We start from the raw sequence: 15,247 nt of genomic DNA on the forward strand, positions 1-15,247 counted from the left end.
TTTGATCTGGAGACCCTCACCATCTTAGTGACTCTCCCCTGAGAAAGTTCCACTTACTAAATGTCTCTGAATGATAGAAAGTAAAGCAATGTTATTGCTCATTATTTCAGGAGATCCTTAGGGTGAATAGATTTAACATCCATAATTCTGACTGTTTTAGAGCAAATTTAAAGGCCCAGGACATGAAGTAATTAGTAATTTTGGCAACTGAAAAATTTGAATTGCACAGGTTCTAAGACTGCTGTACAGATGCAAATCACTTAATGGATAAGAGTGAGTGAGAGAACCTGATGAGCCAACATTCATTTATCCATTTAGCTCTTTGATTCTATAATCTTCAATGCGCTTATACAGGGTAACTTTTGTTACAGTGCATGTGTACGTGTGTATGTGTCAGTGAAAAGCGACCACAAAAATAAAGTCAACTGACAGTGTTGTATTGAAGGCAAAGTAACATTAAAAGGCCTAAGAATGTCATGACGATAGCCACAAGAAAAGATTTTGATAATTCATTCTTGAAATTAATCTGATATATGACATGATTGAGTCTACCATATATGTTCTACATAAATTCTTAAGGCAATTAATTAAAATGTCAAAATGATTCTCCAACCAGTATAAATTTTCTCATCTAGTGATGAATAACAATTTATCAATAGGTAATTAATTTCTGGGCTGATGATATATCCAACAAATGCAAAACTCCATGCTGAAATGTGATTTGGGAGTCAAGAGAATTGAACATTTCTGCATATAGTAAACTTATGGATTCAAGATAGGTCTTCATAAATATCAAAGGTCTACAAAACTTCTTAGGACATCAGCTAGGATAACACTAGAGATTTTGTAGTCAAACACACTCTGTTAACTGAAAGTAAAGGATGTAGCATAACAACTTTGCATAAAAAGCCTCAGTGTTGGACTCTATAGTAGGCTGGATGATGGTCACCCAAAGATATCAGGTCAGAATGTATAAACTCTTAGAACTTAGTAATAAAAGATAAGTAGAACAATTAAAATGGGCAAAAGATAAAAATAGACACTTCTCCAAGGAAGAGGTACAAATGACTGATAAACACATGAATGATGCATGGCATCATTAGTCATCAGTTGACAAAGATGTGGAGAAATAGGAATCCTCATACTCTGACCCTGCTGGTGGAAATCTAAAATGGAGCAACTGTTTTTGGAAAACAGACTGACAGTTCCTCAAATGATTAAACATAGGATTACCACATGACCCAGCAACTTCATCCAAATGAAAACATATGTCCACACAAAATCTTGTACATGAAAGTTTAATAGCAGCATAATCTATAATAACCCAAAGGTAGAAATTACCCAAATGTTCACTAACAGATGAGTGGATAAACAAAATGTGGCATTTTATACAACATAGCACGAAGCCATAGAAAAGAATGAAGTATTGATACATGCTACAACTGGGATCAGTCTTGGAAACATTATGCTTAGTGAAAGAAGCCAGTCACAAAAGTCCACATATTATATGATCACATTCATATGAAAGTCCAAATTAGGAAAATTTTTAGAGACAAAGTAGATAAGTGTTTGCTCAGGGTTAGGGTGAGGGTAAGTAGGTAATAAGGGCTGTTACTAAATGATACAGGGTTTCTTTTTGAGGCCACAAAAATGTACTAAAACTGACTGTGTTGATGGTTGCACATATCTGTGATTGATTATGCTAAAAATCACTGAATCATATGCTTTTAATGGATTAATTTTATGGTATAGGAATTACATCTCAAAAAACTGTTTAAAAAATGAGATTAGAGAGGGCAGACAGCAGAAGCAAGAAGAACTACAATCCTGAAGCCTGTGGAACAAAAACCACATTCACAGAAAGATAGACAAGGCTATGTACCAGATGAAGGAACAAGATAAAACCACAGAGAAACAACTAAATGAAGTGGAGATAGGCAACCTTCCAGAAAAAGAATTCAGAATAATGATAGTGAAGAGGATCCAGGACCTCGGAAAAAGAATGGAGGCAAAGATCGAGAAGATGAAAGGAATGTTTAACAAAGACCTAGACAAATTAAAGAAGAAACAATCAGATGAACAATACAATAACTGAAATGAAAACTACACTAGAAGGAATCAATAGCAGAGTAACTGAGGCAGAAGAATGGATATGTGACCTGGAAAACAGAATGGTGGAATTCACTGCTGTGGAACAGAATAAAGAATGAAAAGAAATGAAGACAGCCTAAGAGTCCTCTGGGGCAACATTAAACGCAAGAACATTCGCATTATAGAGGTCCCAGAAAGAAAAGAGAGACAGAAAGGACCCGAGAAAATATTTGAAGAAATTATAATCAAAAACTTCCCTAACATGGGAAAGGAAATACCCACCCAAGTCCAGGAAGCGCAGCGAGTCCCATAGAGGATAAACCCAAGGAGAAACATGCCGAGACGCGTAGTAATCAAATTGGCAAAAATTAAAGACAAAGAAAAATTATTGAAAGCAGCAAGGGAAAAATGACAAATAACACACAAGGGAACTCCCATAAGGTTAACAGCTGATTTCTCAGCAGAAACTCTACAAGCCAGAAGGGAGTGGCATGATATACTTAAAGTGATGAAAGGGAAGAACTTACAACCAAGGTTACTCTACCAGGCAAGGATCTCATTCAGATTTGAAGGAGAAATCAAAAGCTTTACAGACAAGCAAAAGCTAAGAGAATTCAGCACCACCAAACCAGCTCTACAACAAATGCTAAAGGAACTTCTCTAGGCAGGAAGCACAAGAGCAGAAAACGGCCTACAAAAACAAACCCAAAACAATTAAGAAAATGGTCATAGGAATATATATATCGATAATTACCTTAAACATCAATGGATTAAATGCTCCAACCAAAAGGCACAGGCTTGCTGAATGGATACAAAAACAAGACCTATATATATGCTGTCTACAAGAGACCCACTTCAGACCTAGGGACACATATAGACTGAAAGTGAGGGGATGGAAAAAGATATTCCATGCAAATGGAAATCAAAAGAAAGCTGAAGTAGCTATACTCATATCAGATAAAATAGGCTTTAAAATAAAGAATGTTACAAGAGACAAGGAAGGACACTACATAATGATCAAGGGATCAATCCAAGAAGAAGATATAACAATTATAAATATATATGCACCCAACATACGAGTACCTCAATACATAAGGCAACTGCTAACAGCTATAAAAGAGGAAATTGACAGTAACACAATAAGAGTGGGAGACTTGAACACCTCACTTACACCAATGGACAGATCATCCAAAATGGAAATAAATAAGGAAACAGAAGCTTTAAATGACACAATAGACCAGATAGATTTAATTGATATTTATAGAACATTCCATCCAAAAACAGCAGATTACACTTTCTTCTCAAGTGTGCACAGAACATTCCCCAGGATAGATCACACCTTGGGTCACAAATCAAGCCTCAGTAAATTTAAGAAAAGTGAAATCATATCAAGCATCTTTTCTGACCACAACGCTATGAGATTAGAAATGAATTACAGGGAAAGAAACATAAAAAACACAAACACATGGAGGCTAAACAATACGTTACTAAATAACCAAGAGAACACTGAAGAAATCAGAGGAAATCAGAAAATACCTAGAGACAAATGGCAATGAAAACATGATGATCCAAAACCTATGGGATGCAGCAAAACTAGTTCTAAGTGGGAAGTTTATAGCTATATAAGCCTACCTCAAGAAACAAGAAAAATCTCAAATAAACAATCTAACCTTACACCTAAAGGAACTAGAGAAAGAAGAACAAACAAAACCCAAAGTTAGCAGAAGGAAAGAAATCATAAAAATCAGAGCAGAAATAAATGAAATAGAAACAAAGAAAACAATAGCAAAGATCAATAAAACTAAAAGCTGGTTCTTTGAGAAGATAAACAAAATTGATTAACCATTAGCCAGACTCATCAAGAAAAAGAGGGAGAGGACTCAAATCAATAAAATTAGAAATGAAAAAGGAGAAGTTACAACAGACATCGCAGAAATACAAAGCATCCTAAGAGACTACTACAAGCAACTCTATGCCAATAAAATGGACAACCTGGAAGAAATGGGAAAATTTTTAGAAAGGTATAACCTTCCAAGACTGAACCAGGAAGAAATAGAAAATATGAACAGACCAATCACAAGTAATGAAATTGAAACTGTGATTAAATGAAACTGTGATTAAAAATCATCCAACAAACAAAAGTCCAGGACCAGATGGCTTCACAGGTGAATTCTATCAAACATTTAGAGAAGAGCTAACACCAATCCTTCTCAAACTCCTCCAAAAAATTGCAGATGAAGGAACAATCCCAAACTCATTCTATGAGGCCACCATCACCCTGATACCCAAACCAGACAAATGTACTACAAAAGGAAAATTACAGACCAATATCACTGATGAATATAGATGCAAAAATCCTCAACCAAATACTAGCAAACAGAACCCAACAACACATTAAGAGTGTCATACACCATGATCAAGTGGGGTTTATTCCAGGAATGCAAGGATCCTTCAATATATGCAAATCAATCAATGTGATACACCTTATTAACAAACTGAAGAATAAAAATCATATGATCATCTCAATAGATGCAGAAAAAGCTTTTGACAAAATTCAATACCCATTTATGATAAAAACTCTCCAGAAAGTGGGCATAGATGGAACCTACCTCAACGTAATAAAGACCATATATGACAAACCCACAGCCAACATCATTCTCAATGGTGAAAAACTGAAAGCATTTCCTCTAAGATCAGGAACAAGACAAGGATGTCCAGTCTCACCACTGTTATTCAACATAGTTTTGGAAGTCTTAGCCATGGCAATTAGAGAAGAAAAAGAAATAAAAGTAATACAAATTGGAAAAGAGGAAATAAAACTGTCACTGTTTGCAGATGACATGATACTATACATAGAGAATCCTAAAAATGCCACCAGAAAACTACTAGAGCTAATCAATGAATTTGGTAAAGTTGCAGGATGCAAAGTTAATGCACAGAAATCTCTTGCATTCCTATACACTAATGATGAAAAATCTGAAAGATAAATTAAGGAAACACTCCCATTTACCATTGCAACAAAAAGAATAAAATACCTAGGAATAAACCTACCTAGGGAGACAAAAGACCTGTATGCAGAAAACTATAAGACACTGATGAAAGAAATTAAAGATGATACCAACAGATAGAGAGATATACCATGTTCTTGGATTGGAAGAATCAACATTGTGTAAATTACTATACTACCCAAAGGAATCTACAGATTCAATGCAATCCCTATCAAATTACCAATGGCATTTTTTACAGAACTAGAACAAAAAATATTAAAATTTGTATGGAGACACAAAAGACCCCAAATAGCCAAAGCAGTCTTGAGGGAAAAAATCGGAGCTGGAGGAATCAGTCTCCCTGACTTCAGACTATACTACAAAGCTACAGTAATCAAGACAATATGGTACTGGCACAAAAACAGAAACATAGATCAATGGAGCAAGATAAAAAGCCCAGAGATAAATGCACGTGCCTATGGTCAACTAATCTATGACAAAGGAGGCAAGGATATACAATTGAGAAAAGACAGCCTCTTCAATAAGTGGTGCTGGGAAAACTGGACAGCTACATGTAAAAGAATGAAATTAGAACATTCCCTAACACCATACTCAAAAATAAACTCAAAATGGATTCAAGATCTAAATGTAAGACTGGACACTATAAAACTCTTAGAGGAAAAAATAGGAAGAACACTCTTTGACATAAATCACAGCAAGATCTTTTTTGATCCACCTCCCAGAGTAATGAAAATAAAAACAAAAATAAACAAATGGGACCTAATGAAACTTCAAAGCTTTTGCAGAGCAAAGGAAACCATAAACAAGACGAAAAGACAACCCTCAGAATGGGAGAAAATATTTGCAAATGAATCAATGGACAAAGGATTAATCTCCAAAGTATATAAACAGCTCATGCAGCTCAATATTAAAGAAACAAACAACCTCATCCAAAAATGGGCAAAGGACCTAAATAGACATTTCTCCAAAGAAGACATACTGATGGCCAAGAAGCACAGGAAAAGCTGCTCAACATCACTATTTATTAGAGAAATGCATATCAAAACTACAATGAGGTATCACCTCACACCAGTTAGAATGGGCATCATCAGAAAATCTACAAACAGCAAATGCTGGAGAGGGTGTGGAGAAAAGGGAACCCTCTTGCACTGTTGGTGGGAATGTAAATTGATACAGCCACTATGGAGAACAGTATGGAGGTTCCTTAAAAAACTACAAATAGAATTACCATATGATCCAGCAATCCCACTACTGGGCATATACCCAGAGAAACCATAATTCAAAAAGACACATGAACCCCAATGTTCATTGCAGCACTATTTACAATAGCCAGGTCATGGAAGCAACCTAAATGCCCATAGACAGAGGAATGGATAAAGAAGTTGTGGTACATATATACAATGGAGTATTACTCAGCCATAAAAAGGAAAGAAACTGAGTCATTTGTTGAGACATGGATGTAACTAGAGACTGTCATACAGAGTGAAGTAAGTCAGAAAGAGAAAAACAAATATCGTATATTAATGCATATATGTGGAACCTAGAAAAATGGTACAGATGAACTGGTTTGCAGGGCAGAAGTTGAGACACAGATGTAGAGAACAAATGTATGAATACCAACGGGGGAAAACCGTGGGGGGGTGGGGATGGTGGTGTGCTGAATTGGGCGATTGGGATTGACATGTATACACTGATGTGTATAAAATTGGTGACTAATAAGAACCTGCTGTATAAAAAAATAAATAAAATAAAATTCAAAAGTTAAATAAATAAATAATGAGATTAATCTCTTTATAGTGGAAGAGAAAAATACCCAAGATGCATTGCTAAATTTTTAAAAAGTTGTCAGAGTGGAAAAAAATCAGTAGTACAGGATGGAGTGATATTCCAGATCCTACTAAGAAAAATAATGATATAATTAGGTAGAAGAGCTGAAGGATTACCTCTGGCTAGAGGGATGTCAATGTTTCCTCACAGTATTCAAATTCCTTTTATAGTTTCAGTCTGAAATTTTGTGCTTAAAATCTGGGACATAGTTTTATTTATATCTTTGGTCACTACTGTACCATTTTTAACTTCTAGTAGTCCTAATTTTAATTTCAAAGAGCGTTTTCTTGTTCTGAGTTTTTCATTTTTTCATAGAAGTCTGTTCTTATATTATGGCTATAAAGTCTTTGACTCTTTGGGTCCATGGGTAGCTATGTCCATTGCTTATTTTATCTTAGCATATTGACAGCAGTCAGGGGTACCTCAAATCAGAAGAAGGCCCTTACTATGACAAGTTCAATTATTATAAAGTCACAATAGAATTCTAGCTATTTCTAGGCAGATAGGTTCATTTACATTAAAGGGTGGTCCTTCAGTTTTCTTCTCATGGTGCAAACTTCAAGCTCACAATCATGCTACATTTATGGGGCCTTGGTTGGATTGACACATCATGGATGTTGTCAAATGATGGCACCATTTTTTCGCCTCCCTGGGTAGTGCCCCTTGTGCATACCTACTGACTGTTTTTGGAGGGTCTTCATGGAGCCTGAGAGCCCTGGAGCTCACTTTTTAAACTAATTCTCTGTCCATTCTGGCTTGTGTTATCTCTGCTTTGTTTCATCTGTCACCATGCACACATCTGTTCTTTGTCTTCCAGAACTGTATTAATAACTTCAGTCCACTATTGGCCTTCATTCCTATTTGCTATTGTGGGTTTATTCACATTTATACATCTCCATTTTCATTTCAATGGTGTTTTGTAAGAGCCAGGGATACGTGTGTTCTCAGGCCACCATCTTGAGCCAAGAAATACCAGAACCAAGAAAAATGTTAAATGGTATTTTTATGAACAAAATCCTGAATAGTAAAGCCATACCCAGAATAGAAGAAATGTAAGTGGAAAATACCACCTGGAAGAAGTAGATTTTTACTAAATTTGGCAAAATGTTAAGAGCAGGGCTTAGTCAAAATTACAACCACCATCCCCACTACAAAACCAGATGAAGTCAGGGGAAGTTGTAAGGTATAAGGTGACACTAGAACACATAGGAAAGGAAGGTCTAGCTGGGAGAAGGGTTAAAAAAAGACCCTAGTCACATGAGGCTATGAGTGCTACATTTTTTTTACAAAATACAAAACAATGAGGCTCTGTACATTCTTGTAAAGGAGGATGACAGGAAGAATGCAAGGTTTAGAGAATATTATCATACCAGTTGTCTGAGCAGTAGACTGGATCAAAGACAGACTAGAGCAAGTGTGTTGCTGTGGTCCAGGAGTGATGGTCTTAGGAATGAGTGGAGGATTGTGGCTGTGAGGACAGAAAGGCAAGAAGTGAACAGGCCCCTTGCTGCTTGATTTAGCTCCATTTACTATATTTTACTTTTAAAAAGGAAACAACAAAACAACTATAAGAAAACCAAACAGTATCTGAAACAAAATGTCATCTGTGAAATCAGAGTTGTAGATAAAACAGGTGGAGATTATATTATTTTTCTACTTTTCTATATTTTATAAAAATCAGGGCTTCCCTGGTGGTGCAGTGGTCGAGAATCCACCTGCCCATGCAGGGGACATGGGTTTGAGCCCTGGTCCAGGAAGATCCCTCATGCCATGGAGCAACTAAGCCCGTGTGCCACAACTACTGAGCCTGCACTCTGGAGCCCACGAGCCACAACTACTAAAGCCCACGAGCTACAACTACTGAAGCCCACGAGCCACCACTACTGAAGCCCCCACACCTAGAGCCCGTGCTCCGCCACAAGAGAAGCCACCACGATGAGAAGACCGCGCACCACAAAGAGTAGCACCAGCTCGCTGCAACTAGAGAAAGCCCACACGCAGCAACGAAGACCCAATGCAGCCAAAAATAAATAAATAAATAAAACTTTAAAAGATCATTAAAACAAAGTGAAAGAAATAAAGAACAAAGGGAAATCATAAGAATTGTAATTGGTAAGCATTGTACCTACAAATTCACAGCATGGGCTTAAATCCCAGCTCTACAACTCACTTGCTCAGGTAAAACTGACGATTGACTTAAATTCTGAGTCATAGATACCTAATCTTTAAAAGGAGGTTGCTAGTAATAGTGCCAACTTAATAGAATTCTCAGGAAAATAAACTATGATGATGCATGGAAAACTAAGGTTGCTTATTGCCATTACACAGGTCTTGCAATTTTTATTTTTTAAGACATGGAATCTTACAGAGAAATGAGGCATATCTCAAACTATGCAAACTATTACTGAAAAATCAAGTGTTTTGCCACAGTAATTTGTATTAATAAAAAATAGAAGAAACAATATCTTAGCTTAAGTAATTCTAAAAATTACTCACTGAATCTTGCTTCTTATGCCAATTAAAAAATAATTTGTCTATGACTAAATTTCCTTATTAATTCAACAAATATACTTTAATAACAGAATGCATTATAGCTTTACGTTTTGAATATTTCCAAGTGATCTAAAATTATTGTTTCTAGATCTCCAATACATATAGCCACTAGCAGATGTCCACATAGCTAATTCTGCTCAGTAATATACTGACATGAGGACTTCTTGTGTATTACATATGAGTTTTGAGAACAAAATTTCCATCTGGAATTGAAAAATTCTGAGGCAAAACCAAGAATACCAGAGTTACTCAGATATAGGAGGTACTGTTTGTGGTGATTCATTTTCACAATATTATTTAAATCAATTTTTGTTTCATGTCTAGGAGATACAATATCACCAGAATACATCTCAGTCTGCTCATTCCTTACTCATGTGAAAGACTGTTTGGAATGGTTGTCAGTGGAAATTGCTATGGGAAACTGTATGAAGGTTCCTCAACAAGTTAAAAATAGAAGTACCACATGACCCAGCAATTCCACTTCTGGGTATTTACCCAAAGGAAAAGAAAGCACTAACTCAAAAAGATATAGGCACCCCCATGTTCATTGCAGTATTATTTACAATAGCTGAGATATGAAAGACACCCAAGTGTCCACCGAAGATGAGTGGATAAAGAAAATATGGTATAAGTACAGTGGAATATTATTCAGCCGTGGAAAAAGAATGAAATCTCGCTATCTGCAGCAACATGGATGGACCTCAGGGCATTAAGCTGAGTGAAATAAGTCAGACAGAGAAAGGCAGATACCCAATTACCACATGATCTCACTTATAGTAGAATCTAAAAAAGAAAACCAAAAATAAATAACAACAGCAACAAAAACAAGCTCATAGACACAGGGAAGAGATTGGTGGTTGAAAGAGGTGAGGGAATGGGGATGAGTGAAATATGTGAACAGCGTAGAAAACAAACAAACAAACATATAGTTAGGAGCAAAAAAATCAAAAATAAGAAAATAATAATTCTCAGTAGTGGTGTGGTTTTCATATCCTTGTTTTAATGGCTAAGGAAAGCTCAGTGGTTGTTACCGTGCCTTCATAAGTTGAAGGGAAGAAATGACAGGAAACAAGGGTAAATTTTCTCTTATACTTAGATAGTGTAGTATTCTCTCAAAGAGTTGCCAAACCAAACTCTTACATAGAATGGCAATTTTCAAAACACTAAAATTTTTAAAATTCAGGGGTTTTTCCTTGGTTGATTCAAAATACTCATCACGATTTTTCAGAGACTCACAATCATGATTATAATCATCAAGTATTATATCACTGTTAATTTACTGGCAAAAGAGTTTAAAATGTCATTTAACTGATATTTGCCATAGTTTTCTTTAAAACTTTAGAATCAAAGTAATAAAGCAATCAGGGCCAAGTCTCTTTTTATCCATAGGTTAACAAATTAAATCTTTTAAAAGAAAAAGAATTTTGCAAGGAAATTATAAGAAATACTCTAGCATGTCTAGAGTTCATTTTTTAAGACCAGCAACTCATATACATGAATATCAGTGTAGGCTAGTTAATAGCAATTCTTCTACAAAATACATATTTCAAGTGCAATTTGGGTATTTGTGTGAAAGTGTGACTGAGCATTCGTTAATGGAACCTATTTGCAACATAGAGGCTGCTTTGGAACAGGCTCTTGATTGGATCCTTTGCATCAGGGCTTCATCTGAGTTGCTAGATCTGGGTCGGTGTTATCTTTTGCTTATCACACTTTGTTGTAAAGTGTTCTGCAATTTATTTTGACTTGGTGCCTGTTTCTTATCTTATTTCTGTTTTATGCTCTATTATGAAAATGGGTGATAAACATATAATGAATTTATGTAAGAATCACAGGGCTAACCTTGTGTTGGTGGTGATGGATCACCATTTAACAAACACCTGGAAGTACTGACCAAATAATGGATTATCTCAGTGATACTTAGGTTTTACAGCCATACACATAACTTTTTAGAAACCACTATTATCAAACATTCCCGGAGGAAAAATCATTTTCTTATTGTAAGTCTGCTGCTCTCTAGCTCAAATCAGTTTTTTTCATTAAAGTTGCTTTTGTGGCTCAAGTATTTAATAACTTGAGATCTCTCAAACGTGATTCTTGAGTTATACCACAGCAAACTGTGTTCAGCAGTAGAATACAGCATGTGACTCAGCTCCACGGAGCATTCCTCCCCAAAACACTTTTTCACACAAACACCACACTTATACCAATCTGCATGCCCCTACAACAGCTTAAATGCTTCTGCTCTTCTAAAGGGAAAAATTAAAAAGAAAAAAAAAACTTTAGGGAAAAAGAGCTTATGAAATCTGTGTAAACTTTATGATGGAGAGCTGCTCCACGGCTCCTCAACATTCCTCATCCCAAAGGCAGTGGTATCACATCAGAATGAATGCTGACAGGGCTATAAAATGGTTTCCACCCATCATTAATTTCACCCTAGCCTAGTGCTTATAAGGGTTGGTCTTATGAAACATGCAGGAACCTTGAGTATCCTGATCTGCACTTGATAAATAGTAATTCATCTTTCATGATGAAATATTGAGACTTATTCCTACCCGTAATCTCTTTCTGATTGTTTTTTGTTTATGTAATTCTTTCACCAGTAAGTAGGAGAGAATATCAGTAATGCAAATAGTGCATTCTTTTTTTCTTTATCTTTTTCTGCGATTTCAACTTTGGGAAGTAGGTACGATTATTCCTATTTTATTGTTAAGCATGCCACAGCTTTTGGAGAGCTTAGATGTCTCCAAGAGCAAGAGTTTTATAGGGCCAACATTTCAGCTGGCTGCCACTCATGAAAATCCATGGGTTTTTCCTATAGCATAGGAATTGCTCAGATTTAATTTCTCATGCTGTAGTTATTTTTAGAATAAATTTTAAATGTCTAATATAATATCAACATTTTGAGTATTAATCTTGACGAACATGGGGTGTTTTTAGTAGTCAGAGATGCTGCCTTTGTTGAGTATGCTGTGAGTGGTGTTGCAGCCTTGTGAATGGAATGGTGCTTGGCTACCTCCTAACACCCTTTTCTTTTTTCCATTTCAACTTTCTCCACATACCCCTTAACATCTGGACCTGTGGAGCCATGAAATTTAATCACTGACAAGCATTTATATATTTACAAGCGTCCTCAGAAATCATAAAGTGATGATGTTTGAAAAGAAGCATCTTCCCATTGATATGAAATTTTAAATAACCTATTAAAGTTAGACTTTTTTCTGCCACTATTTATTTCAGATAGGAAGCTCCCATACTCACGTTATTTCTCTCTTCAAAGTTCAAATGTATTAATAAAATGAATACACTAAATCCTTTAGTGTATCTTTGGATAGATGCTTGGAATTGTTTTTCTAATCTTTAGACACACTAGATTAGGTGGAAAGGAAAGGGAAAAGAGAACAACTCTTACTGAGTCGGTGTACCAGACACTGTGCCACTTAATTAACACACAATATTTTACTTAATCCTTAAAACTATCCTTCAGGAAAGATGTTAATATCCCCATTTTCATAGATGAAGAACCTCAAGTGTAGGTCAGCTAAGTTACTGGTCCAGATAGCAGTGGTGAGATAGGGTTGTGAACAGGGCTGGCGAAGCTTTCCACGACATAACCGTATTATTGGGCTATGGTGGGTAAGGGACTAAGGCTTTATTTTCTTCTTTTCCATTGCACTATCTTTGAAGATACCTTTTACTTTGAATATGATCATTTTCAATACCTGGCAACATATTACAGAGGATCTCTGTGATGTTAGACAAAATTTAAACTGATGATTCCAGAGTTGATACTTGGATAACAAAAGGGTTTTTTCCACTTAAAATTAAATTCATTAATAACAATACCACAAAATTACTTCTGCCTGAAACCTCGTAAAACAGGAACTAATCAAAGCAAACACATTTAACAGCTAATGATGTTTTTAATTTAGCTGTAAATGTCTCAAAGGCTAGTAATTAGAGAGCAGTTATATGCTTTCTGTTTTGCAAAATAAATTGTTGTTGCATGTTTTGCCACAATTTTCTCTATTTAATTTTGCTAAAATGGTGTTCTCTGTGCAAAATTTTAAAATAGATCTAATGGCTAATTTAGATAATCATATTACAATAAATTTTCTGTTTAAAATAATGTCTTATGAAGACGTTTCAAGCAATAAAACTGGCCACAAAAGTGCTATTAAACAGCAACAAAAAAGGCCAAGTAAATAAACTCTTTATAGCTCTTGATTACATGGTCCTACTCACTTTAGATTTAATGAAGAGTTACTTGTTTAGCAATAGGGATGTGAGTCATATATCCTGACAATATTTTGGCTCTAAACAGTAAAGGTTAACCTAAAATTGCATATTTTCCCCATGATCATCAGTATTTTCTCTTTACCAGTTAGATCAGTAGCTCCAAATTTGCAAAACTAAATTAGAGATCAATGATGTTAAGTTGCCCTCTTGTATACATGGCTGATCTAGAGGTTTCAACAGAAGGGGGACTGGCAAGGAGTTTGCCCTACTGGATGCAAAAAATGCCAAATATAGAATTGCAAATAGTGCCAACAACCGTTCATGAAGACAAAATTCATTTTAGGAGGGAGACCATCAAAAGGGTGGGGTATAGGTGCTATAATTTTATACCCCAGAATGAGAAAAATAAAAGCACCCGTAAGTGGGATTGAGGGTAAATTGATAGCTGAAAGAGGAAAGGGCTGAATTGGGGTTATTGAACTATAGTAGCTGTTATTTCTTCCACACTCCCCAATAAAAATTGTTGGTTTTTGGTTTTTTTGCTTAATATATAAATATTAGACAATTATTTTTAAAGAATCAAATAGTATTTATTATATAAAGAAAAAAAATAAAGGCTACTTGGGATCTCCTACCCTGGGGTAAAGATAACCAACATTAGCTTTTTAATGACTATCCATTTGCGCTTTGCATTATAAATATATGCACAAATAAATAGATTTTTATATATCTAAGAAGGCCATCTCCATTGTATTCTAGGGGGATGGTGTTGTGCAGTGTGCAGATACCATAAATGGAGTCATAATACACGTGCTGTTATTGTTATTTTAGATTTTGGGGGGAAGATATAAGGCCTTCCCTTATATCAGAACCACAATTTCCATCTCCTGCAAAGGACATTAGAACATGAAATTTAATTATATCTAATAATATAGATATTTAATCATATCTAATTTGGGTTCTAATGTTTTAGAAAAATTAGATATCACATACATTTTCTTGACCTTTGTGTTCATTTTATTTTGCTCATTATCTTGTTATCCTGTCATATGTGTTTTACTTACTCTTCATACTATATGTTATACTTTACAAAAAATAAGAATGCAAAACATTCATGATACCCATTAAAAGGAGGAATAAAGCTGAAGTGATACAAGAACTTATGGAGCAAAATATAAAATGTTATTGAAGGACATTAAAGAGAACCCACATCGGTGAAGAGCCCACCAGCTCAATGGATTGCAACACTCAATATTGAAAAGATTTACTTGTCCCACACATAATCTTTAAATTTGACATAATTCTAACCAAAATCACAGGAGGGTTTTTCCAGGTTCTAAAGTTTATCTGGAAAAATAAAATTTCAGGTATAGCCAAAATAATCCTGAAAAAGACCAAATATATTTTGGTCCTGAAAATGTTTCTTCCATAAAGACCTACTTTTTTTACTTTTCAAACAAAGTCAGAAATTACTTAAAGTCCTTTACTGCTCACAGGATGTAAGAACACCTTCATTTTCTTTCTTCAAA

The sequence above is a fragment of the Grampus griseus genome (genome assembly GCF_964374135.1).
Source record: "Grampus griseus genome assembly, chromosome: 17".
Classification (NCBI taxonomy): Eukaryota; Metazoa; Chordata; class Mammalia; order Artiodactyla; family Delphinidae; genus Grampus; species Grampus griseus.